Raw genomic sequence first — 23,414 nt, 5'->3', positions numbered from 1 at the left:
AGTTCTGCCTCTTGTTTTGCATGTAAATGTGTTTCTTGGAGTAGGGCAATATTTATATTAACTTTTGCTAAATTAGACAAAATCCTTTTCTGCTAAACATTATCAAGACCACGTAAATTATGCGAAAGAACATTCATTCTTGACTGCAAAGCCATTACAATGTCTCAAATATGTTAATGGTATTTAATAAAATAGCTATTCTTTATACCCCTGCCAAAAGGGAGTTCTTTTCCAAGCATGTATTAGTTCAGTGTTTTAACTTCTTCCTTTTCAAGATATGTTAGTAAACATTATTTAACTGTCAAGTACAAACAACTTGTAGCAGAAATATATATTATCAGTTTAAGCTTCAATTATGAAATGATGTTATTTCCCCCTTCCCTTATTTATATAACTACAAATCTAAACATTTAACTCTGCTTTCAAGAATATACTATAAATTATATTTATACCCTATAGCAGTATACACTATAGCAGTATACACTAACAAACTATCACTTAGTAACTGTCTTTCTCTATTAATAAGAACTAATTTACTACTATAACAAACTAAAAACAATATGCACTAATTACTAACAAACTTCCTAAGATACCTACTAACTTAACACCTTTATACCTTAACCTGTACTAAATTTTCCTTTTTTTGTTTTGCTTTTATCTTTGTTTTTTTGTTTTGATTTTTTCAAAAATCTAATAACAATCTTTGACAATATAATGAATTTTCAAAGAGTAAAAATCAAATATCTATTAATTTACACCTATACCTATCTAATTAACTGTATTTCTACTATACTCCCTAACAAGAAAAGTAAATAATAAATTAGCTAAACAGTCCTTAGTAGTCCAGTGAGATATTCCCTCACTTGGGCTACTGTAATCCTACAGTATAAAGGACTGTCTCAATCAGGGACTACCTAGAAGGCTTAAGCGTCTTAATTCCCCCCACCTTAAATTTTAGATAACAGCATGTATTCACATTCCATAATATCAAAAATAAAGTTCCTTTGCTTGATGCTTTTATGTCAGTTCTTAAATTCTTAATTCAGGAATGTACAGGAATTTTACAGTTCTTTTGTGGTGTGAGCAGAAGGCTTTGTTTTCTGGACTGATAAGTCAATTCTGCTTCCATAGGAGATGGTACGCCGAGTTTTTGTAAGATGGTAAGAACAGCATCTATATCAGGAGCATGGTGCCACTTGCCATTGATGTTAACTTGCAAAGTGCTAAAATTTGTCCATCGATATTCCACTTGGGCTCTTTGTAGCTCCTCAGTGACCTGCTTAAATTGCCTCTGTTTTTCTAAGATCTCTTTAGGTATATCAGTAAATACTGATATTCCCTCAGTTTCCAATCAGGGAAAACTGCTATGATGTCTCGCGGCCCTTTCCACTTGTCTGAAGTAATAGGGCCAGTCCTGTATGCTTTTGATGCTATTGAGGCTGCATCAGTCTCCAACTGAAGTAATTCTTTTAGCCAAGTAGCTAAGAAAATAGGAAGGTCCGTTTTAGCTGTTATAGCTTCATCCATCCCTCTGAATTTTAAATTATGGCTGCGTACTTGAAGTTCCAAATTGAAAATTCTGGTTTGCACTTGTTCATTTTCTGTGTGAAGCATATGGATATCTTCCTGCAGTGCCGTATTAAGATCTAAAGCTTGATCCGTTTTACATGCAACATTATCCATACCCATTTTAAGTTCCACAAATTGCTCATTGAGTGGTTTCATTAGGGTGGATATTCAATCCAGAATACTCAGTTCTAGCTCTTTCAGTAACATTTTAAGTGCTGGATCAGTTGAAAGAGCGCTCTGAACATTGGCGGCATTTCCTGCGGTTGCCATATTTGCTTCTACCTCCACCACCACCCTTGTCTCGGCCTCCCGCTGCGAAGTTGCAAAATACCCCTGTAAGCACTTTGCCGATTTTTGGGTTCCTGCTATTCTGTTCGTGCTTACCCTTCATGCTAGGTAGCTTGGAACGCGATAGGGGGTTAATCAAAAGGCTTCGTGGTGAGGATGAGACGGAGCCAACTCACCAGGCATCCGTTTCTCCCATTGGCGATGCCACGCTCCCAAGATGGAGTATTTCTGATGTTCCCTTGAACTGAAGGAGTATTTTGTGGACCTGATGGAGGCAGCCGGCCAGGAGGAACTGAGGGTGATGGAGCACTGGTAATGCCAAGTTCCTTGATCAGCAGTTTCAAGGTCTGTGGAAAAAGTTACACAGACTGGGGGCGGGGGTTGGAACCACCCCTGGCCAAAGTAGTGGAATATTGTGAAGTTACCGAGGAACTGGGAATGGATCCCCTAGACTTGTGTGAATTGGGAGCAGCGGTCAGGCCAAGCAACCAAGATTGGGGCCAGACACCGTAGCTACCTGTGCTACAGACCACAACAACACAGTTGGTGTTGGTGGATGCACAAATGCTGGAGGACATGGGATTACCCCCTAGAAACATGTACGCGCTGGTGGATTATACCATCGAGTATGAGACGGACACCAAAGAATCAAGGGAATCAAGTGATTCAGAGGCAGTGGCTGGGCCAGTGATCCCAGCTGGGGGCTAGACGTCGCAACTCATGAGACCTTGGATGAAGCCCACCCAGGAGGAGCTAGTCCATGCATGGAAGATACAACAAGAGTGGGAATGAAACATCCTCCAAATGCAAGAGAAAATAAGTTCACAGGAGGGGCTGGTGAGAAAAGTACCAGGGGCACACAGAGAGTTAACGCAGGGAAATTCCCCATAGCTGCCGTTGCTGAGGGAGTGAGAGAGAATTCTGCAAATTGGTCAGGTAACTGTGAGCGGTATGGGATTGCAGCCTTCCAAGATAGGAAGATCACATTTAGTAACCGTTGCAACTCCATCCATCCCCCCTACTTTGCCCTCACCAATAAGGACTGGGGGGGAGTGAGAAGCCAATTCTGGCCCCTGTGCTTGTAATCGCTTCTAGTGCATCACCCCATGGAATGGGGATTGGTCAGATGGGGGGTGCCACCTTTGTTCACCCCCCATGAGTATAGGGGTGCCAAATACCACAACGGAAATAGGAGTTCCCAAAAGTATGCCAGTTCAACCACCGGCACCCCTATGGTAGGACGATTCCCAAATATATCCATCCAAGGGAGAGTGATTGGACAAGAAGGGGGTCCACCGCCAGTAAGAGCTCCGATTGTTGTACCAAGAGTGGGGGTATCGGTTGCTGCAGCTGGGATGACAGTAATGACCCAAACTGCCCCTGCTGGGTAAGGGGCACAGCAGCTCCCCTACATGCCCCAAGGACCAGCGCAACCATCTCTGAGAGCACTCCTGATTCCACGGCCCATAGCCTACCAAGGAGCAGGGGGTCCTGCCATGGGGCTGCCGCAAGGATGGTTTAAGTTAGAAGCCAGGTTTGATGGGAAGCCCGAGGACTTGGGATTTTTCATAGTACAAGCCATGGAGTTTTTTCCAAGATTGGGGACATTTGTTTCCAACTGAGCACAGCAGAGCGAGCCACTTGGGGTCTCGATTAGGGGGTCCTACAGCTGCCTGGTATGTGATTTTGTATGAGATGGGAGCCCTGGAGCTACATAACTTAAATGCTTTTTTATATGCACTGAAAGCCCAATTCGAAGATCCCCTGGAAGGGAAGAGGGCCCGAACAAAGCTCAGAACTATTAGACAGGGGTCCTGATCCGTGCGAGAGTATGCCACTGAATTCAGGCAATTAGCCACCAAGGTGCATAACTATCATGAAGGAGTCAAAATTGAACTTTTCTGAAATGCATTAAATGCTGACCTGCTAGATAGGACTCTAATGCAGGACGATCCACCCACCCTTTGGGGATGGATCCAACTGGTGTGTGAAGTAGAGGACAGGAACCAAGCAGCGAAACTGGTGAGAATGCAGCAGCATATGGAGCCAAGAAGGCCAGCTGTTGAAGGGAGAGGACAAGCCCGACCGGGGCCAAGGCTTCCCCTCCTTGGAGCTGACAGGGTTTTATGATGGAGACAAAGACTATGTTTACAGTGTGGAGGAGATGGACATTTTGCAGCCAGCGCAGTCAACGCCAGTGGGAAGGAGTAGAGCCGTGTCGCGAATTGTGCCAGCTAAAGCACCAGGATTGAAGGTGCCACAGAAGTGTGGGAAGCCCGAGAAAGAGGGCTCCTGTTATTCATGCTAATGACTTTACTGAACCCTAAAAAGGGGACTCATATGCGAGTGCAAGCATTAATAGATTCAGGATGCATTCAAGATTTGATGTCACCACCCTAGTCACAGGACTAGGGGCTGGAAGTTGTAGAACTCAAAGATCCCATTGTGTTTGAGCAGATGGATGGGTCCAACATGACTCCTGCTCCTTTTCGGACTGAGCTTACCCAACGGGCATGGGTAATCATTGGGAAAGCAGAACATATGTAGCCAGTAATGAAGCCAAATATCCCCCAGTGCTGGGAAGTCGTTGGCTTTGGGATCACGACCCGCTCATTAATTGGTCCACTGGAGTAATATATTACAAAGGGGACTAGTGCGCGAGACATGTTTGGTCTTAGAAATGGGGCCAGGAAGCACCCTCCCTTTTAGAAGCTGTGTTATTGACTGCCGAGGAGAAAGAAGTCATCCCTCTCAAATATTGCTATTTGAAACATGTGTTTGATGAGAAAGAGGCTGATGAACTTCCCCCTCATAGAAATACAGACTGTGCTATTGAGTTAATTCCAGGGGAAAACTTGCCCAAAAGAAAATTATACTCTATGGACCAAGCAGAAAGAAAATAGTTAAGAGCGTTCACTGACAAAAACCTGGAGCGAGGATTCATCCGCCCTGCCAGTTCACCCCATGCTGCACCTGCGTTGTTCTGCATAAAGATGGATGAGGGGCTGAGGTTGTATACTGATTACCGTGGAAGAAAGACAATGTCCATGTCAAATGATCAGAGACTTGCTCAGCAGAGTGGCGCAAGTGAAAATCTTTTCAAAGTTGGACTTAAAAGACGCTTACTTCCGAGCGAGGATAAGGGAGAGGGATGAACGGAAAACCGCTTGCAACACCCCCTTGGGACAATTCAAATATCTTGTAATGCCTTTCGGCCTCCAGGGGGCGCCAGGAGTTTTTATGAATTTAATTAATGAAGTTTTACATGAGTACCTGTACAAAGATGTAGTTGTTTACCTAGATGATGTGTTGATTTATTCTCCTGATAAAGAATCTCATGTGGAACTGGTCGGAAAGGTGCTGACAGCGCTAAAGAAACACAAACTGCCAGTGAAACTGTCTAAATGTGAATTTCATAAAGAGGAATTAGATTTCCTGGGATATTGGGTCTCGCATCAAGGACTAAAAATGTACCCAGCCAAAGTTCAAGCCATAGTGGGGTGGGAAGTCCCCAGGACGAGGAAGCAGTTACAGTCATTCCTGGGCTTTGCCCATATTTACCGACCCTTTATAAAGAACTTTGCTCAAATCGCCCTCCCCTTAATAGACTTGCTGAAAACCAAGGGGAAGGGATTTCAAGGGTAAAATCCTAGTGCTAAGCTAGACTGCAGAGTGCAAAAAGGCTTTTGAGGAATTAAAAAGACTGTTTCTGAATTGGTTCTACGGCACCCAGATGAGAACAGTAAATTTGTGGTTCAAGTGGTTCAAGTAGACACTACTGTGGCAGTGGGTGTTTTATTGCAGCTGAATGAGGGGAAATTATACCCCTGTGCATATATCTCTAAAAAAATTTCAGAGACTGAACGCAACTGGAGCGTCTGGGAGAAAGAAGCTTTTGCAGTAAACTGCAACATGAAAGCCAAATTACCTGATGTAACATCCTTCCATACTTGAAGCACTTCCATGATTTTTATCTTATGTGAACTCTTTGATGGGAAATAAGGTAACCCTTCCGACTAAAACTTTTCCCACACTCCAAGCATTTATATGGTTTCTCCCCTGTATGAACTCTTTGATGGAGAGTAAGTTTTCCACTCTGACTGAAGCTTCTCCCACACACCAGGCATTTATATGGTTTCTCCCCTGTGTGAGTTCTTTGGTGGACAGTAAGGTTTCCGCTCTCACGGAAGCTCATTCCACACTCCAGGCATTCATATGGTTTCTCCCCAGTATGCATCCTTTCATGTGAGGTAAGGTTTGAACTCCAATGGAAGCTTTTTCCACACTCCAGGCATTTAAAAGGTTTCTCCCCTGTGTGAATCCTTTGATGAGAAGAAAGGTTTTTACTCTGACTGAAGCTTTTCCCACACTCTTGGCATTTATATGGCTTTTCCCCTGAGTGAACTCTTTGGTGGGAAGAAAGACCGTTACGCTGACTGAAACTTTTCCCACACTCCAGGCATGTATATGGCTTCTCCCCTGAGTGAACTCTTTGATGGGAAGTAAGGTTATCACGCCGAATGAAACTTTCTCCACACTCCAGGCACTTATAGGGTTTCTCCCCTGTGTGAATCCTTTGATGAGAAGAAAGGCTTGCACGGTGACTGAAGCTATTCCCACACTCCAGGCATGTATATGGTCTCTCCCCAGTGTGAATCCTTTCATGTGAGGCAAGGCCTGAACTCGAACGGAAGCTTTTTCCACACTCCAGGCATGTATAGGGTTTCTCCCCAGTGTGAATCCTTTGATGGGAAGAAAGGTTTGTACTCTGACTGAAGCTTTTCCCACACTCCAGGCATTTGTATGGTTTCTCCGAGTGAATTCTTTGATGGGAAGTAAGATTATCACTCCAGCTGAAGCTTTTCCCACCCTCCAGGAACGGAAATATTTTCTTTTTGTTACATGTGCTCCATTGAATATTAATATCTGATTTGTTGGAGAAGTCTTCCCTGCCTGCAGTGAGCTCATTCCTGTTCTTCTTGCCTGGGTATAGGTTTTCCTGTATAACGTCATTCCACTCTAATAGACCAGAAGGATTCCCCCCTTCATTCGGATCTTTTCCCTCCTCTTTCTTCAGTCCATCAAAATATTCAGCCTCCTCTTTCCCATCTGAATACATTTCCTCTTTCTCCATCACTGGATGTTCTTTCGTGTCATTCGCTGCCTCCCACACGCCTCCGGCTGAAAGAAAGAGAAACCGGGTGTGATTGTGGGGTTGTGAATGCTGAGGCATTAAACTCCAACCACCTGCAGCCATTTCTCCCCCTAATTTTTTCATTTCCTTCTAAATTCCAAGCAGAGTAAGTTGGCAGAGTAGCCATTTGCATGGTAATGAATGTAGCCCAAGTGGATAAAAAGAGAGAGCAGGTGCAACGGAGAAGTTCCGTCTTAAATTGAACCAGTAAGTGTTATCTTTTTCTGCGGGGGGGGGGGGGTGGGGGGGGGCGGGGAGGAATTTACAGGAGAGGACTGAACGGGGGGGGGGGACGGACGAGAAGGGCACCCTTTAAGAGAGGGACAGCCATTCATATAGATGGCAGGAGGTCTGAATAGAGGTGGCCAGACAGATGGAGAAAAAGGTACTCCAATGTTAACAAGAACCCTGAATTATTTCTGCCTCTCTCTTTAACACCACAGAGGTAGAGTTTCAAAGCAAAAGAGGGAATGATTCTTCCTTTTTCATTTTCTCTGCGCTCAGATGTGGGTGGCTAGGCAGTGACGGGGTGGCTGGGCTGAGCTTGGGAGGAGGGGAGAGCTGCCTGGTGCCCCTCTGCCACTGGCGCTTTAGGCAATGGGGCAGGGGCACCTAGTGGATGTTTTGCCCCTGGGCCAGCTAAATTGATTACTGCCATTTTCATTTGAGCTGAAAGGTGGCCATAACGGGCCAATCCCCATTGTAAAAGGGAAGGGGAAGGAAAAGGCAGGAAAAGGGATGAACTCCTTATTGTGGTCTAGTAACTTAACACCAGGCACGAGAGTAAAATCCTCATTCCCCAGGGTAAAGATAAGGGACAGTGGGGTTGTTTTGTCGTACCTGGCATGAACACTCAGAAAAAATGTAAAGGTAGCCCCTCTGTAAGCACCACGTCATTACTGACTCATGGGGGGATGTCGCATCATGGCGTTTTCCCTGGCAGACTTTTTGTTATGGGGTGGTTTGCCCTTGCCTTCCTCAGTCATCTACCCTTTACCCCCAGGAAACTGGGTACTCATTTTACCGACCTCAGGACGGACGGAAGGCTGACCTTGAGCCAGCTACCTGAACCCGGCTTCCACCAAGATCGAACTCAGGTCATGAGCAGAGCTTGGGGTGCAGTACTGCCGCTTACCACTCTGCGCCACGGGGCTCTCTGAAAAAAAAAACCCTATAAACAGGGGGAGCTGCATTGATCGGGAGCCTCTCCTTGGGAGGGGCTCCTGGCCTGCTTATCTTTGGGTGCTTCCTTGGACTCGTCATGTTTTAATAAAGGCTTAGAATGGAGGGAAAGATTCTGCAAACACACAAGGGGGGAAGGTGGTAGGGACCTCAAAGGTCATCAAGTCCAGCCCCCCAACACAATGCAGGCAATCCCTCCCCCTCCCCTCCCTCAGGGACCTTTTCTCTATGCCCAGAAGAACGCAAAAAAAAACTCCCTCCAGGACCGGTGGTGATTCCGGCCTGAAGGAAAATTCCTTCCTGACCCCAGAGGGGCTTCAGTTCACATGATCTCAACACTGTACTTTTCTTCATGCAACCCAAAACTGCATTTGCCATTTTAGCTACCTTGGAAGGAAGCGCAGGTAGGTGGCAATGCCCACCCCCACCCACCCACCCACCCACCCAGCCTTAACACAGCTGGTATCAGGAGCGGAGCAGGGGGCAATGCCCACTCCCACTTCTGCCAGCTGGGATCAGGAGCGGAGCAGGGGGCAATGCCCACCCTCCTTTACCCAGCCTGTATCAGGCATGGAGCAGGCAGCACAGCCCCCCTTCACGTGGCTGAGCTCACGCGTGGAGCAGGTGGCGATGCCCATGCCCTCCTTCGCTGGCCAGGATCAGTGACGGAGGAGGAGGAGGGAATGCCTGCCTGTCCGCTTTCCCCTTTCTAGGGCCCGTTGTATTTTTCCCTACTAAGGGCTTTGCTAGTCTTTTAATAAAGGCTTCGAATGGAAGGAAAGATTCTATAAGCACACACAAAGAAGCTGGAAGGGGTCCCAAGGGTCATCCAGTCCAGCCCCCTGCACAAAGCAGGAAATCCAAAGCTTTCTCCCTCCCCGCAAACTCCCTCTACTCTATTCCCAGAAGAACACAAAAAAACCCACTTCAGGGCATGGCACACAGTAGGGGTTTTATAATACATATTATACTGATAGTAGTATATTTGATAGAATATATGTTTAAAAGAAATAGAATATGTTTAAACTAAGATTTTTGTTATATATTATACTATATCATACTGGTCTGCTATATTGAGGGCTATAAGATGTATACTATATTGATAGTATATTTGATATATATGATAGAATATCTGGAAAAAAATTAGGATGTGCTTAGAGTAAGGGATTTCATTAAGTAATAAGAGGGGTTAAGGGTTGGAAAGCTGTTGGAAGTCGATAGGGAGGGGGGAGGAAAAGGGTGGGGGATAGGGTTAATTAGATATTAAGTGATTGTATGTATTAAATTTGAATGGTATACTCACCAATAAAAATTTTTATAAAAAAAAAAACCCACTTCAGGATAGGTGGTGAATCGGGCTCGGAGGAAAATTCCTTCCTGACCCCAGAGGGGCAATTGGCATTCCCCGGGCATGTAAGAAAGGGCCAGGAGAGCCCAGCACCAGGATCTGTGTCCCTTCCTATTGAGTCAGAGAACCATCATAGCTGCAAGAGGACCCTCAAAGACTCTTCTTATTTGAAAGCTCACCAGACACTTAGGGCTTCTTACTTTTTACTTTTATCGGCCCACTCGCTGTGTCAGCCCTTCGGCATCGCGTGCAACAGGGCTCTCGGCTGGGTGGGGGGATGTCTTCACATGAGAGCTCTGGGGGGTTGCTTTGGGTCGTGCCTCTGCAATAAAGCGCAGGCTTGGCTTTGCATGCAGAGGGTCCAGGATCAATGCCTGACTGCTCCAGGGAAAGGGATCTTGGGGTCACAGGGCTGGCAAACACCCTTGCCTGGAAACCTCTCAAAGGTGGGCAGTCCTTGGCTAGGCATGGCGTCGGTCTTGGGAGGAGGAAGTGGCCTATTTTCAGAGGTTCTAGATCTCCAGGCACCATTTCAGCATTCAAAACTCAGCCAAGCTCTTCTGAGAACCCACCGAAACCCACCAGCCCTTGGAAGGAAGTGCAGGCAACACGCAGTCCCACGACAGGTCGAAGCACTTACCCGCCAACTCCTCCTCTTCATCTGAGCCTGGGAGAAACAGCAATTCCTCCTCTTCCAGCCGGGATATGAGTTCAGGTTTGGCAACTTGAGGTCCTTTTTATCAGGGGGAAAAACACAAAACCGTAACTCTTCTGGGTGCACCTAAATCCAGCAATTCTAAGGTGGCTTGATTCTGTCAGACAAGTAACACGGGTGGGTCGGAGTGCAGTATTGGGTCAAGAACCATCCATCTTTTGTTACCCTCGGATCAGGGTGGGAGGCAGAAGTATGTGGCCATTCACACAAGCACCCCCCTACTCTGCGTCTCTTGGGACCTGAGCCTGTGTATACACACATTGCATATAGGTGGGGTATTTTCCCATGAAATAATGAGGCCATTGTTTTAAAAGGGTTGACTGCTATTAACAGCAAAGGGCGGGACAGGAGGCAGGCCAGACAGGAAAATGCAAAAGGCGGCCAGTGATCAAAACTTTTGGTAGGACAGAATCCTTTAAGTATCTAGTAAATTAGTCCTAATCCAAGAATTGCTCCTTTGCTGAATGAGAGAGGGAAAGAGAATCCAAGGGAACGTCTTGGGGATTCTAGAGGGAGAACGATGCCGGAGAGGTGGGCAGAAAGGGGGTTGGTCAGAGTAGTTCAAGGGTGGAGTCAGCTGCCTCGGGGGGTGGTGTGAGCTCCCCCTCACTGGCAGTTTTCAAGAAGAGGCTGGAGGAATACTGGTCAGAGAGGCTTTAGGCTCATCCTGCACTGGGCAGGGCCTAGATGGTCTGTATGGCCCCTTCCAACTCTATGATTCTATGACCCAAAGAACCAGGGGATGAGGAGAGGGTTATTGGGAGCCTCCAGGGCAGGAACCAGGAGCAGCGATGAAGCAAAGGAAAGAAAGCGTGGGCCCCACGGGCCATAGTGAGAGAAGAAAGAAGAATAAGAAAGGGGGAGGAATTAGATCACACCCCACCGATCTGGAAAAGCACTTGCTGTCTCTTGAATGGGGGAGGTGGGATACATGAAAAAACCTCACCTGCCTCGTATGGCTGAATCCCAAGTCTTAGAGTTGGAAGGGGCCATACAGACCATCTAGTCCAACCCCCTGCCCAGTGCAGGATCAGCCTAAAGCATCTCTGACAAGTATTCATCCAGCCTCTTCTTGAAAACTGCCAGTGAGGGGGAGCTCACCACCTCCCTAGGCAGCTGATTCCACTTTTGAACTACTCTGACGGTGAAAAAGTTTTTCCTAATATCCAGCCGGTACCTTTGTGCATGTAATTTAAGCCCATTGCTTCGCGTCCTATCTTCTGCTGCCAACTGGAACAGCTCTTTGCCCTCCTCCAAATGACAGCCTTTCAAATATTTAAAGAGAGCAATCATGTCCCACCTCAACCTCCTCTTCTCCAAACTAAACATTCCCAAGGCCCTCAGCCTTTCCTCGTAGGGCTCAGTCTCCAAACCCCTGATCATCCTCGTCGCTCTCCTCTGCACCCTCTCGATTTTGTCCACATCCTTTTTGAAGTGAGGCCTCCAGAACTGCACACAGTACTCCAGGTGTGGCCTGACCAAGGCAGTATAGAGAGGGGCTATGACCTCCTGCGATTTCGACGCTGTGGCCCCTTTGATACAACCCAGGATTGAATTAGCCTTTTTTGCCACTGCATCACACTGACTGCTTATATTCAGTTTACAGTCCACTCTTACCCCAAGATCCCTTTCACATATACTACTGCCCAGAAGTGTATCCCCCATCCAGTATTTGTGCTTCCCATTTTTGTGGCCCAGATGTAACACTGTGCACTTGTCTTTGTTGAATTGCATCCTATTCACAGCTGCCCACTTCTCCAGAGTATTCAGGTCTTGTTGAATTTTAATTCTGTCATCTTGGGTGTTTGCTACCCCTCCCAATTTGGTATCATCAGCAAATTTAATGAACAGCCCTTCCACTCCTTCATCCAGATCATTGATAAAAATATTGAAAAGTACCGGGCCCAAAACCGAGCCCTGCAGCACCCCACTGGACACCTGCCTCCAATCTGATGAAACGCCGTTGACCACCACTCTTTGAGTGCGGTCCTCCAACCAGTTCCCTATCCACCGAACTCTCCTATAGTACACTCCACAGCCTTCCAGTTTGCCCATCTCATGTTGATCTTTATGTTTTATATAATTTATATCCTTCCCTCCTTGCGAGACGGCTCATGGTGGGTTACATCAAACATAAATTACGGTTTAAAATCAATATTAAAAACATCTGACTGTATAAAAGAGGTTGCGTGTTTTAGACAACTCACTTCATACCCCGGTGCACCACCAGAGGGCGCTGCCATGGCAGGAAACCCAGGATGGAATCAGGATGGGAGAAAGTGGCAATGCCAACCCCACCGCCTTCACCCAGAAGTCATCAGAAGCGGAGCAGGTGGAAATGCCCACCCCCTGCCTTCACCCGGCTGGCATCGGGAGCAGAAAAGGTGGCAACGCCCACCCCCCACCTTTGCCTGGCTGGGATGAGCAGTGAAGCCGGTGGCACCTACTCCCCATTCCTGCTTTCTGTGGCAGAAAGAGCTGGGTGAGCGGAGAAGAAAGAGGCCCCCCGTATGACTATAGGGTGCTGGTGTACTAGTGGTGCTGGCAGTTCTCTGCCTACTCCCTGAACAAGTGAGTTGGAAATGCCTGCTAAGAAAGAACCAGTGGCCGAGAAGCCAGCCGCTTAGGTAAGGTGCAAGGAACCTGAGACGAGGTCTTTGGTAAAAATGGCTGCACTTTAGTTCAGATCTGCAAGTAGTGTCAGGTTGTGGCCTGGCTCACATATGTGGCTACAGAGCTGGTTAAGAACCCCTGCGGAGCCGTCTCTGAGTTCCCCGGAGATTCGACCCAGGGAGGCTGTTCTCAAGGAGCTCTGCGTGGACTCCCCAGTTCTTCACGCAGCTGAAATGCCCACTAACGGCTCAGCCCTGACTGGTCCTTGTGTTGTCGGGTGACGCACTGAGTCTGAGAAAAGATGGCTTCTCAGCTCACCCAGCTCCATCTCTGTCCCTTCCTCTCTGAGCTAGCCTTCTTCAATCAAGCTCAGACCATGACGCAGATTGGAAAGTCAAGGCCTTTGGGAAAGGGGGAGATTTCGGTCTCACAAACAAATGAGAACATGTAATAGGAGGAGAGGAGGCGGACTCCCATATACAAGGCAAGAACGGAGGGATGGCCAAGCTCCACTCTGCACGTCTTCTGACGCCGCTCACGTGGTCCAGGCCCAGGGCTGCCAGCAGGGGCTCCCTCTCCAGAAAGAGACCCATACCCCCTCCCGCATCAGAGGAGGGACCAGGGAGGGCGGCAGAGATCAGCCACTGGGCCCAGGGGAGGCAGCCTGGCCACGGCCTTCCTCATTCAGGTCTTCCTCAGAGTCACTCCTCCCACCAGAAGGAGGCAGCCCAGGAGAAAGGGACCCTTACCCAGAGAGGCCACGTTCCCAAAGTTCTCCAGCATGACTTCCTTGTACAGGGCTCTCTGGGCCGGGCGCAGCAGGCTCCACTCCCCCCGGGTGAAACGCACAGCCACCTCTTCAAAGGACACCGGACTCTGGAAGGAAAAGAAAGTTTCTTTACACCACTGGAAAGCTGGTCCATGGGACCAGGGAGGGGGCAGAAAGAGAGGCAGGGGGATTAATACAGGAAGGCCAACAGAAAAAGGAGGGGAGGGGAGAAGAGCCCCTTGGGGACATTTCGCTCCCTACTCCCAGCTCTCCTTGGGGGCACTTGGGGCCCAGAGGGGTGGCCTTCCTTGGCAGGGGGCTGGCAGGCTTGTGGGAAGAGGCCGGAGATGTCCATGGAGCAAAGGACCAAACCCTTTCCCATGAGAAATTCATTGCCCTGCACCTGCCATCCTAGGCAGGGGGCGGCCATTTTCCTGCCTTCTCAGTGGGCAGCCTCGGCCTCTCGTATCGCCACAGCCAAGGCCAAAGAGGCCGATCCTCTGAGCCCCCGAGGCCCCCTCCCCGTACCTGAGCTGGCCGCATGGCTGGTCTTTTCCCTTCACCACGTGGAGGAGACGGTGGAGAAGCCATTAAGGGAGCCTTTTCACTGCTGCCTGGGAGGGAGAGAAAGAAAGAGGGTGGGAAACCCTTTTTAATACACACACATCTCCTGCACCAGTCCCTTCAAGGAACCTCTCTCCCCTTCAGGGATTGGCTTTGGGGCACAATCTGAGAAACTGGATTCCCAGCTGGCTCAGAAGGGCCTGGCCCCACATCCCCTCCCCCCGTTCCTCCTTCACCCGTCCCCCTCCCCTCCTTGAAATGCTCCTTCCCAAACTGCAGGACCCTTCCAGGGAGAGGAGCCCCTGGCCCTGCCTAGAGACAAAACCTCTCCCTCGTCCCCTCTGAGGGAAGCCAGGACTGTCCGGGACTCTGCTGGTCAGGGGGTGGAAGAGCCCCAGGGGTGAAGGGATGGACTGCTGGACTCCCTGCACAGAGAAAACTAGCCTTGCAGGGAAAAGGTTTCTCTCCTCTCTGCCTCTCCTGGCTGGGAGGATTTCCCTCCTGGAAATACAGACCAGGTCTGAGCCGCAGATTTATGCACACGCTGGGCAACTACCACATCTCTGACACAACCAAGACGTCAGAAGGAAGCTCAGGGCCTATCTGCCCCAAACAGTACAAATCAGAAAGTTGGACTTACTGTTCATCAACCTATCTCCCCTCGATTTGGGGAAGAAAATGCCTACAGCAGCCATAGGTGCCGATAGCAAAACATACTCTATCGAAGCTCAGAAGCTCTCATCGTACAGGTTCCTAATGGAATAACTGTGAGGAGCATCGCAGCGTTCCAGAGGAACACCTTCTGTAGAAGAAGTCTGCATGGTCGTCGACCTCGACCTTGGTGAGACGCTACAAATTACATTTATATGATTCAGCGGACACCGCCTGCGGTAGAAAAGTACTGCAGTGCATGATCTCGGACGAAGACCACACATCCCACCAGAAAGCGGAAACTGCTTTGGGAGCACCCAAGATGTCCTCCGCCTCAGAGGGAGAACGGGCCTTTGGACACTTACCGTGGAGAGTCCTTCTCCTCTGAGGACAGGAGGACATCTTGCCCTCCCCGGGGCTTCGTCCTCCTCTACCCTGCTGCCTCATTCTTCTACCTCCTCCGGGTTATGCTTTATTTACAGTACATGTTAAGGCAACAAGTGTTTTTTCTCTCAGTACTGACAGTTGCTGAATGATAAATCCAACATTACTGCTTTGTGGAGTCACCTGAACCGAAGACAGAGGATGTCCCACACGCCCGACAGGAAGAGGAAGAAAATTACTTCCTGCCTCCCTGATTGGACGGTGGGAATCACCCCAAACCAAAACACTCAGCGGGGATCCCTGTCTGGTCAACATTAGCAGGGCCTTATTCTGACCCAGACCCTTGGTCCATCACCGTCAGGGTGGCAGCAGGGCTCCCGGGTCTCAGGAGGAAGTTTTTTCCCTCATCAACCTGACCTTTTTAACTGGAGTTAATGGGGAACGAACCTGAAAGCAGAAGCTCTTTCATTGAGCCACAGCCTCGACCATGGAGGAAGGAGGTGGAGGAGGAAGACACCACACCACAGAGATCACACATTTCCTCCCTCGGGGTTAGTCTTAGGAAGTTAAAAGGTTCAAAAGACACAGGCAAGTTTATGCCCTTCATACGTTACCCATCTGACGGGAAGAGTCCTCCTGTAAAGGCAGGGCTAGATCCAAAGGGGGAAAGCCTGCTGTGGAATCTCCAGCCAGGAGGTTGGCATGGGCACATTCACTGTGGCGCCACAGCTGAGGAGATTCCCCCAAGAAAGGGGGTGTCTTCATACCACCCCCCTCAGATCACCTTCCTCCTGGCCAGAGGAAAACACCAGATCGAGGGTCTGCCCTGCGCAGGAGGTGGGGCCTGCTATTACCTGAGACGGGCCCCTCAGGTGTGGCAGAGGCCATGAAACCCTGAAGTGCTCCCAGCAAGGCAGCCTCGGCCTGGACGCTGAAGACCCCCAGAGCCACCAGCCTAAGTTGCCACGCCATAAGATATCCTCAAGTTTTATAATTTTACTGCTCTTCCATTTGGCCCAATGTGCTATCTGCCCAATTTTTAACATTATTTCCATTAACAGTCAGTTTTTGAGTTTGGAGGCAGCTTTGTTCTCAACACCCGTCCTGCTGGCACCAGAGGGGACGTGGGCCGGAGAGGTTTTAATCTGGTTTTCTCCCATAAGTAGCTTGAATTCTAACAACATTATCAAGGTTGAATTATAAACCCCTCCCATTTTTCTGTATCTGCAACCACAAACCCACTTGTACAAAGTCATTGGCCATCTGGTTCCCCACGTCGCCCTCGCCTGCAGGTCATATACCTGGAGATGCGGTACGGCCTAAATCACTCCTCTTTCGATTATTTTGCACTGATTTTAAACTCGTTCTAGGCTTTTACTTCCCCAAATGGCTATTTCTATACTGAGAAGCTGGAGTGGGCATCTTTCCCAGACTGGCCAGGGGAGGGGGAATAAAAGCAGCCCCCCTACACACAAGGAGGACACCCAGGGGCAACGAAGGCCCCCCTGATCTTACCTGGAAAAGCTGCTCCGTGGTAAGGATCCTGCGTGATCTTTTCCTGCACCTGAAACAGAAATGGGGATCCCAGAAAGGGGAGACTGTTGAGAAAGGGAACAGGGAAAAGGCTCGGGGGGGGGGGGGTCAGAAAAAGGTGGGGCAATCCATGTGGATTTGGGGAGAATCCTTGATCATATCTTGTGCCCCGGCCTTGTGCTCTGCAGCCTTGGAAAAGGGAGTGGGGCTATAGACTATTCTACTACGTACTGTCTATTGGTAGTGATGTGCTCCTAATGGGTGTTTCTGTATCAATTAGTATGTTCATGTCAAAGTACTTAGGTTTTGTTTCAGCGGTCTGTGATTCAGATTTATGCTCGCTTTCAAAGGCCTGCAGTCCTACCCTGCTGTATTATTCATTGAACATCCCAGGGATTGATTGTATTGGCTCACACTGTGCAACCCGAGGCTTGAGTCTCGGTGAGAAAGAAGCCTACAAATAACATAAATAATAATCAAAAATAAACAGATGGGAAAGCGAAGCCATTTTGCTGGAGACTGCAGAGAGCAGCAGGCCGCAGGGAAAGCGCAGCGGGAGGTGCCTGCCTCATTGCAGGAGGAGCTCAGCTGGGAGCGTCCCGAGAGCAGCTGAAAAGCCCCTTGCGGTCCACGCAGCCCCCTGGCCCAGCCTGGCAGCAGCAGGGGGGCGCTTTGCAGAGGGGGGGTCATTGCAGGACTTACCCCTTTTGCAGAAAGTCCTCCGGCGCGGCCTCCTCTCCCCTTCGCCCAACAACACACAACTGGATCAACTGGGACAGGAAGTGTGACAAGCCAGGAAGTGAGGGCGGCCTCCCCTCTCCTGGCCTCTCTAGGAAAGGAGGCTCCTTCCCTTTAACCCTTCCAGGGACCCGCTTCTGCCTTCGCCCTGCCAGAGGCTGCAGCATTTGTGCGTTGAAAGAAAAGAAAACCGCCGTCCCCCCGTCCCAGGTCCTTTCTCAGCCTGGAGGCATCACCGTGGCAATCGCGCACCCCCAACACTGGGGCCCTGTCAGAGCACAGAAATATGCATACAGGGCACGGACACTTATGGAGCCTCCGGATTTTTGCATGGCTGTGGGGGGTCCCCCCAACCCCCCATCCAATCACTTATCACGTCCATAGCCACAGATTGCACCACCAGAATCATGCACCCGCCGGTTCATGGCCCTGCCGCGGAGCAAACACGTGATTCCAAAGCACGGAAGGTCAGGGATAACATAAATGAAAATGGACCCTCAGGATTTTTTTATGGAGTTCTGCAAAGCTCACCATCGAACCACATCTCATGTCCATAGCCCCAGGTTGTACCAGCAAAATCCCACACCCACCACTTGGGGGCACTGCAAAAGCACAGGAATTGCCCACAGCCCCTCCATATTGTTACCCAGCATAGATCTATGTTGGAGCAGGTTGCAAGAGCCCCGTGCCCCTGTTCCCTTCTTGCTTTCCGGATTCCAGGACGGTGGAGCCCGTATCTCGGATGGCTCGCAGCAGCGGCCTTGGGACGGCCCCTAACCCATCCCGCCACTGATTCGGTTCTGCTAGATGGACTGGGGGCGGCGGGGGGGGGAGGACATGTAGAGGAATCGATATAATGTATTCAATGTATTCAATGCGTCATTCCTAACAAGGCGCCTGTGTACAGCCAGACAGACGCCTTTATTTTGCTTCTGTGTATCCTATGGACATATGTACGGCGAAGCCTGATCAACCCATTTACTCAAGAGCCTGGATTTCTTGCTGCAAGGGGTTAGAGTCAGCCTCAAGGTATCCTGTCTTCCATAGACTGACAGCCCAGGTCCTCGTGAATTTTCCAGCAGGTCCCCCCAAACTCATGTGGCTGAGGACGTGTCGAGTGAGACCACGAAGAGTTTGCAGGGTCCCTCATGTCAAAATCCTGACTTTCCCGTTTTCATTTTAACCCGATTTTTATCTATTGATACCCTGACTCCGTGTGAAGCGATGTCAGGACGGTGGTTTTAAACAGCATTTATATCTGTTTATGAACTATATGCGAAGCACTGTTTCCGTTCCTCTCTGCTATTTCTGGCAATACACGTTTTTGTGGAAACAATTCCAGCTTGCACAATATAATGAAACAGTGATCTGCCGATATGGCATTAGGATGGTTGCAGGTGTCAAGTTTCCAAATAGAAACAAAGACTAACATCAAGAAGTTGATTGGGCTGTGGTCACCCATCGCAATCATTGATTCGTGGTTGAGTATGTTGCTAACCAGGTTTTTCCTCGACTCAGACCAATTTTTACGCACGTGACCCTCACTGTAAGCCCTGTCAGTGACATTTCTTTGCAATGCGGCCAAATTTTGAAAGTCTCGCTTTTGCAGGGACCAGGATAGCAAACAAAGCACTGATTGCTCATGTGCTGTTTGTGAACAATAGCTTTGCCAAATATTGCCTCAAACCTGCAGTGCTTTGGCTGTTCAAAGTCCAAGAAAAGAACCAAAATTTTCCACTAAATGATGGATCAGCCCCGAAAATGATGCCTTACAGATGAGGACGGCAGGGGCTGCGATATCCCCGCTGCAGAGGAGTGTGTGCAAAACGAAACAAGAGAGCCAGAAAACACCTTTTGTTAAAGCAGCTTCCAGAACTATGAACCAAATCCAGGAAGCAAAATCATGGTGACACCCTCCCACAAGAAAGCTTGTGTTTTTCCTTTTAGAATCATAAAATCAAAGAATTGGAAGGGTCCTTACACACCATCTAGTCCAACCAGTTTTGGTGTAGTGGTTAAGAGCACGGGACTCTAATCTGGAGAGCTGGGTTTGATTCCCCACTCCTCCACTTGAAGCCAGCTGGGTGACCTTGGGTCAGTCACAGTTCTCTGGAGCTCTCTCAGCCCCGCCCACCTCACAGGGTGATTGTTGTGGGGTAATAACTACATACTTTGTAAACCTCTCTGAGTGGGCATTAAGTTGTACTGAAGGGCGGTATATAAATTGAATGTTGTTATTATTATTATTATAACCCCTTCCCAATGCAGGAACTGCCTAAAGCATCCCCAACAAGGATTCGTCCAGCTGCTCCTTGAAGACTGCCACTGGGGGAGAACCCACCACACCCCAAGGCAGCCGATTCCACTGCTGGATTACTCTTAACGTGAAGAAGTTTCTCCTAACATCCAGCCGGTTCCTTCCCTCCTCTAGTTTAAACGCACTGTTTCGAGTCCTATCCTCTGCTGCCCTCCCCTTCCCTAAGTGACAGCCTTTTAAATACTTCAAGAGAGCAACCTTGTCTCCCCTCAGCCTCCTCTTCTCCGAAGTGAATGTTCCCATATCCTTCAAGTTTTCCTCGTAGGGCTTGGTCTCCCAGCACGTGATCATCCTGGTTACTGTCCTCTGCACCCGTTCTAGTTGCCCACATCCTTTTTGAAGTGAGGCCTCCAGAACTGCACACAATACTCCAGGAAAGGCCTGACCAACGTGGTGCATAGTCGGACAATAACATCCTATGATTTGGTTGTTATGCCTTTAATACACCCAAGATTGTGTTCTCTTTTTTTGCTGCTGCTGCATAACACTGACTGATGATGATGATGATAACAACCCTAACCCTAATAATAACCATAATAATAATACGGCTGGCCTCCCCTCTGCCTGGGGCTAAGGGGGTTGCAATATGCCACATCCATAAACTGCCCTCTCCGTGCATAGTCAGACAATGACATCCTGTGATTTGGATGTTATGCCTTTAACACACCCGAGATTGTGTTTCCTTTTTTTGTTGCTGCATCACACTGACTAACAACAACAACAACAATACATCTTGTTTTCGTTAGCAACTTTCACCGATCAGATCCCAAGGGAAGCAAGCCCATCTCTTATTAATTCACTCTGTTGGCGTGAAGGAGGAATGTGCTCAATGCTCATGAGTGCATCTCTTTTCCCCGCGGCTGCCCAAGCAGTGGTATTGGCTCTTGTCAATTGGGTGAGTCCTCACAAGGAGAGACCCCCTCCCCACCCATCAGCTTTGGAAACATTCAGAAAGGGGAATATGCAGACTGCAATCATAGGCTGCAATTCTGAAGACACTTCCCTGGGAGAAAGCACCACCTTGAGGTTGGGAAGTAGGGTTGCCAGCGGCAGGTGGGGAAATTCAGGGGGATCTGGGGGGGATGGAGCCTGGAGAGGGTGGCCATGGAGTCCACCCTCCAAAGCAGCCCTCTCCTCCAGGGGAAGGGATCTCCGTCAGCTGGAGACCAGTCGTAACTCCAGGAGATCTCCAGCCACCACCTTGAGGTTGGCAAGTAGGGTTGCCAGCTTCAGGGGATGAAATGGGTGGCTGCTGGGTGCACAAGCTCACCAGGGTGCCTGGCACTGCCCCCCAGCACTCCCCCCTGAGGTTGCCCATCCCGCCCCAACAGGCGCTGGGGAGGGGGCAATACCATGCCCAGCTGCCCTGCCCTCCCCCTGCCCTAATCAGGGCGCTGGAGAGGGGGCAATGCCAGCCCTGGCCGGCCGGGCCTCCCCCTGACCAGATCGAGGCACGGCAGGGGCAGCAATGCCTGCCCCGCCCTTTCTAGAGCCCCTTGTCTCTTTTCCCCACAACGGGCTTTGCTACTAGTATAATTATTTTATTTAAGGTGCAAGGTCACAATAAAATACACGAGACAGAATGTGAGGATTAAAATAACAAAAACCTATAGCTTTGTCAGCTCTAACTTACACACACCAATATCACAGCAGAAGGCAAACCACAAAGTTGTCAAGAATGCGGGAGGCACAGTCTCTGGTCGAGAAGCCAAGAGTGGCCAGGCTTCACTGCAAAACAAAACAGGTGGGCGCCCGGACTCCCATCCAGTCAGAGCCAGATTTGAGACGATGGGAGCTCACTGCGACCCACCGAAGGTCTGAGTCTCCATGTTGGGTAATTGGTTTATATGCTATGTTGCCAGCCCAGTGGTGCGGGCCCTGCAGCCAATCAGGGTGGCAAAATGCCGATGTCATCGGCATCAGGAGATAACGTGCAAAAGGGCACGGGTGCAGTCCCCGGCACCAGCTCCCCATCACACAGGTGCAAATTGGTTCTCAAAATCAAGAATGTTGATTGGTTCATCTGACTGTCCACGGAAGCTCATTTGCTCACAGCGGAACACGTTCTCTTATCTCCAAGGTCAGCGTGAGCGGAAACCTCAGAGACAGCTCTGTTCTCAGGAAGCTGCTAACAAGAGGGAAAGGGGGCGGGGGGAGTTGGGCTTAAGGGATTTCTTAAGAAACCAGCAAGGCTTCTTGACCAAAGTTTCGGGAGACACGGCCTCCGTAAAGGTAGATAGAAAAGCCTTTTTCTCTACAGCGCTGCCTTCCTCCTGCCACTAGGCAGTGGAGACTCATGGCACTTCATGCAAGAACAGCCCTTATCATGGGAAGCGCCACAATGGGATGCAAATGCCTGTGTGGGGTGTACCACATGGTCCCCGACATCACAGCCCTCTGTTGTGGTTGCGCAATCACTGGGTCTTTCCTCCCTGTCACCTGGGACACCAATGGGGCGGGGGCTTCCAAGGCTGCAGGGACACTGGGGGACGAGAGCTGGCTGTGCCCCTTTCTGCGATTCAGAGATAAGTAATCGGGCACTACTTTGTGACTGGAGAGTGTTAAGGGCTCCGGCACACACACACTCTGCAATCTGATCCGTGCGGCATGGCATGTAAGGTTTGCCCTCCCCTGCAGAATGCCCATACGGAGTGGCTGGTGGGTTCTAGGATGTGGTTGTCAATTCTGAAAGCTTTTATGTCATTATACTGAATGATGGAACACATTACTACAGTGTTTTATTTCACTGCTTGGAAACGTTAAAAGCCAAATTACCTGATGTAAAACCCTTCCATACTTCAAGCACTTCCATAGTTTTCATCCTATGTGAACTCTTTGATGGGAAGTAAGATTATTGCTCCGAGAGAAACTTTTCCCACACTCCAAGCATTTGTATGGTTTCTCCCCTGAATGAATTCTTTGATGGGAAGTAAGGTTACTATTCTGACTGAAACTTTTGCCACACACCAGGCATTTATATGGTTTCTCCCCGGAATGAATTCTTTGATGAGAAGTAAGTCTATCACGCCGAGAGAAACTTTTCCCACACTCGAAGCATTTATATGGTTTCTCTCCTGAATGAATTCTTCGATGGGAAGAAAGGTTATCATTCCGAGTGAAACTTTTCCCACACTCCAGGCATTTATATGGTTTCTCCCCAGTGTGAATCCTTTCATGGGAGATAAGGACAGAACTGGAACGGAAGCTTTTCCCACACTCCAGGCATGTATATGGTTTCTCCCCAGTGTGAATTCTTTGGTGGGAAGAAAGCGTTCCGCTGCAATTGAAGCTTTTTCCACCCTCCAGGAACTGAAATATTTCCTTTAGGGTACATGTTCTCCATTGAATATTAATATCTGCTTTGTTGGGAAAATTTTCCCTGCTTGCAGTGAGCTCATTCCTGTTCATCGTGCCTGGGTGTAGGTTTTCCTGTATAGTGTCACTCCACTCTAAAAGACCGGAAGAATTCCCCCCTTCATTCGGATCTTTTCCCTCCTCCTTCTTCAGTCCATCACTATATTCAGTCTCCTCTTTCCCATTTGAATACAT

General features: G+C 49.0%; 1 pseudogene; it reads right to left on the bottom strand.

Annotated features, from left to right (window-relative positions):
- LOC129328052 (zinc finger protein 420-like) overlaps positions 1-23,373 on the bottom strand; it is a 51,632-nt pseudogene extending 28,259 nt beyond the window's left edge.
- Between the last annotated feature and the right edge of the window lie 41 nt (positions 23,374-23,414).

The sequence above is a fragment of the Eublepharis macularius genome, chromosome 4 (genome assembly GCF_028583425.1).
Source record: "Eublepharis macularius isolate TG4126 chromosome 4, MPM_Emac_v1.0, whole genome shotgun sequence".
Lineage (NCBI taxonomy): Eukaryota > Metazoa > Chordata > Lepidosauria > Squamata > Eublepharidae > Eublepharis > Eublepharis macularius.
This window is presented reverse-complemented; position numbering and strand designations above follow the sequence as displayed.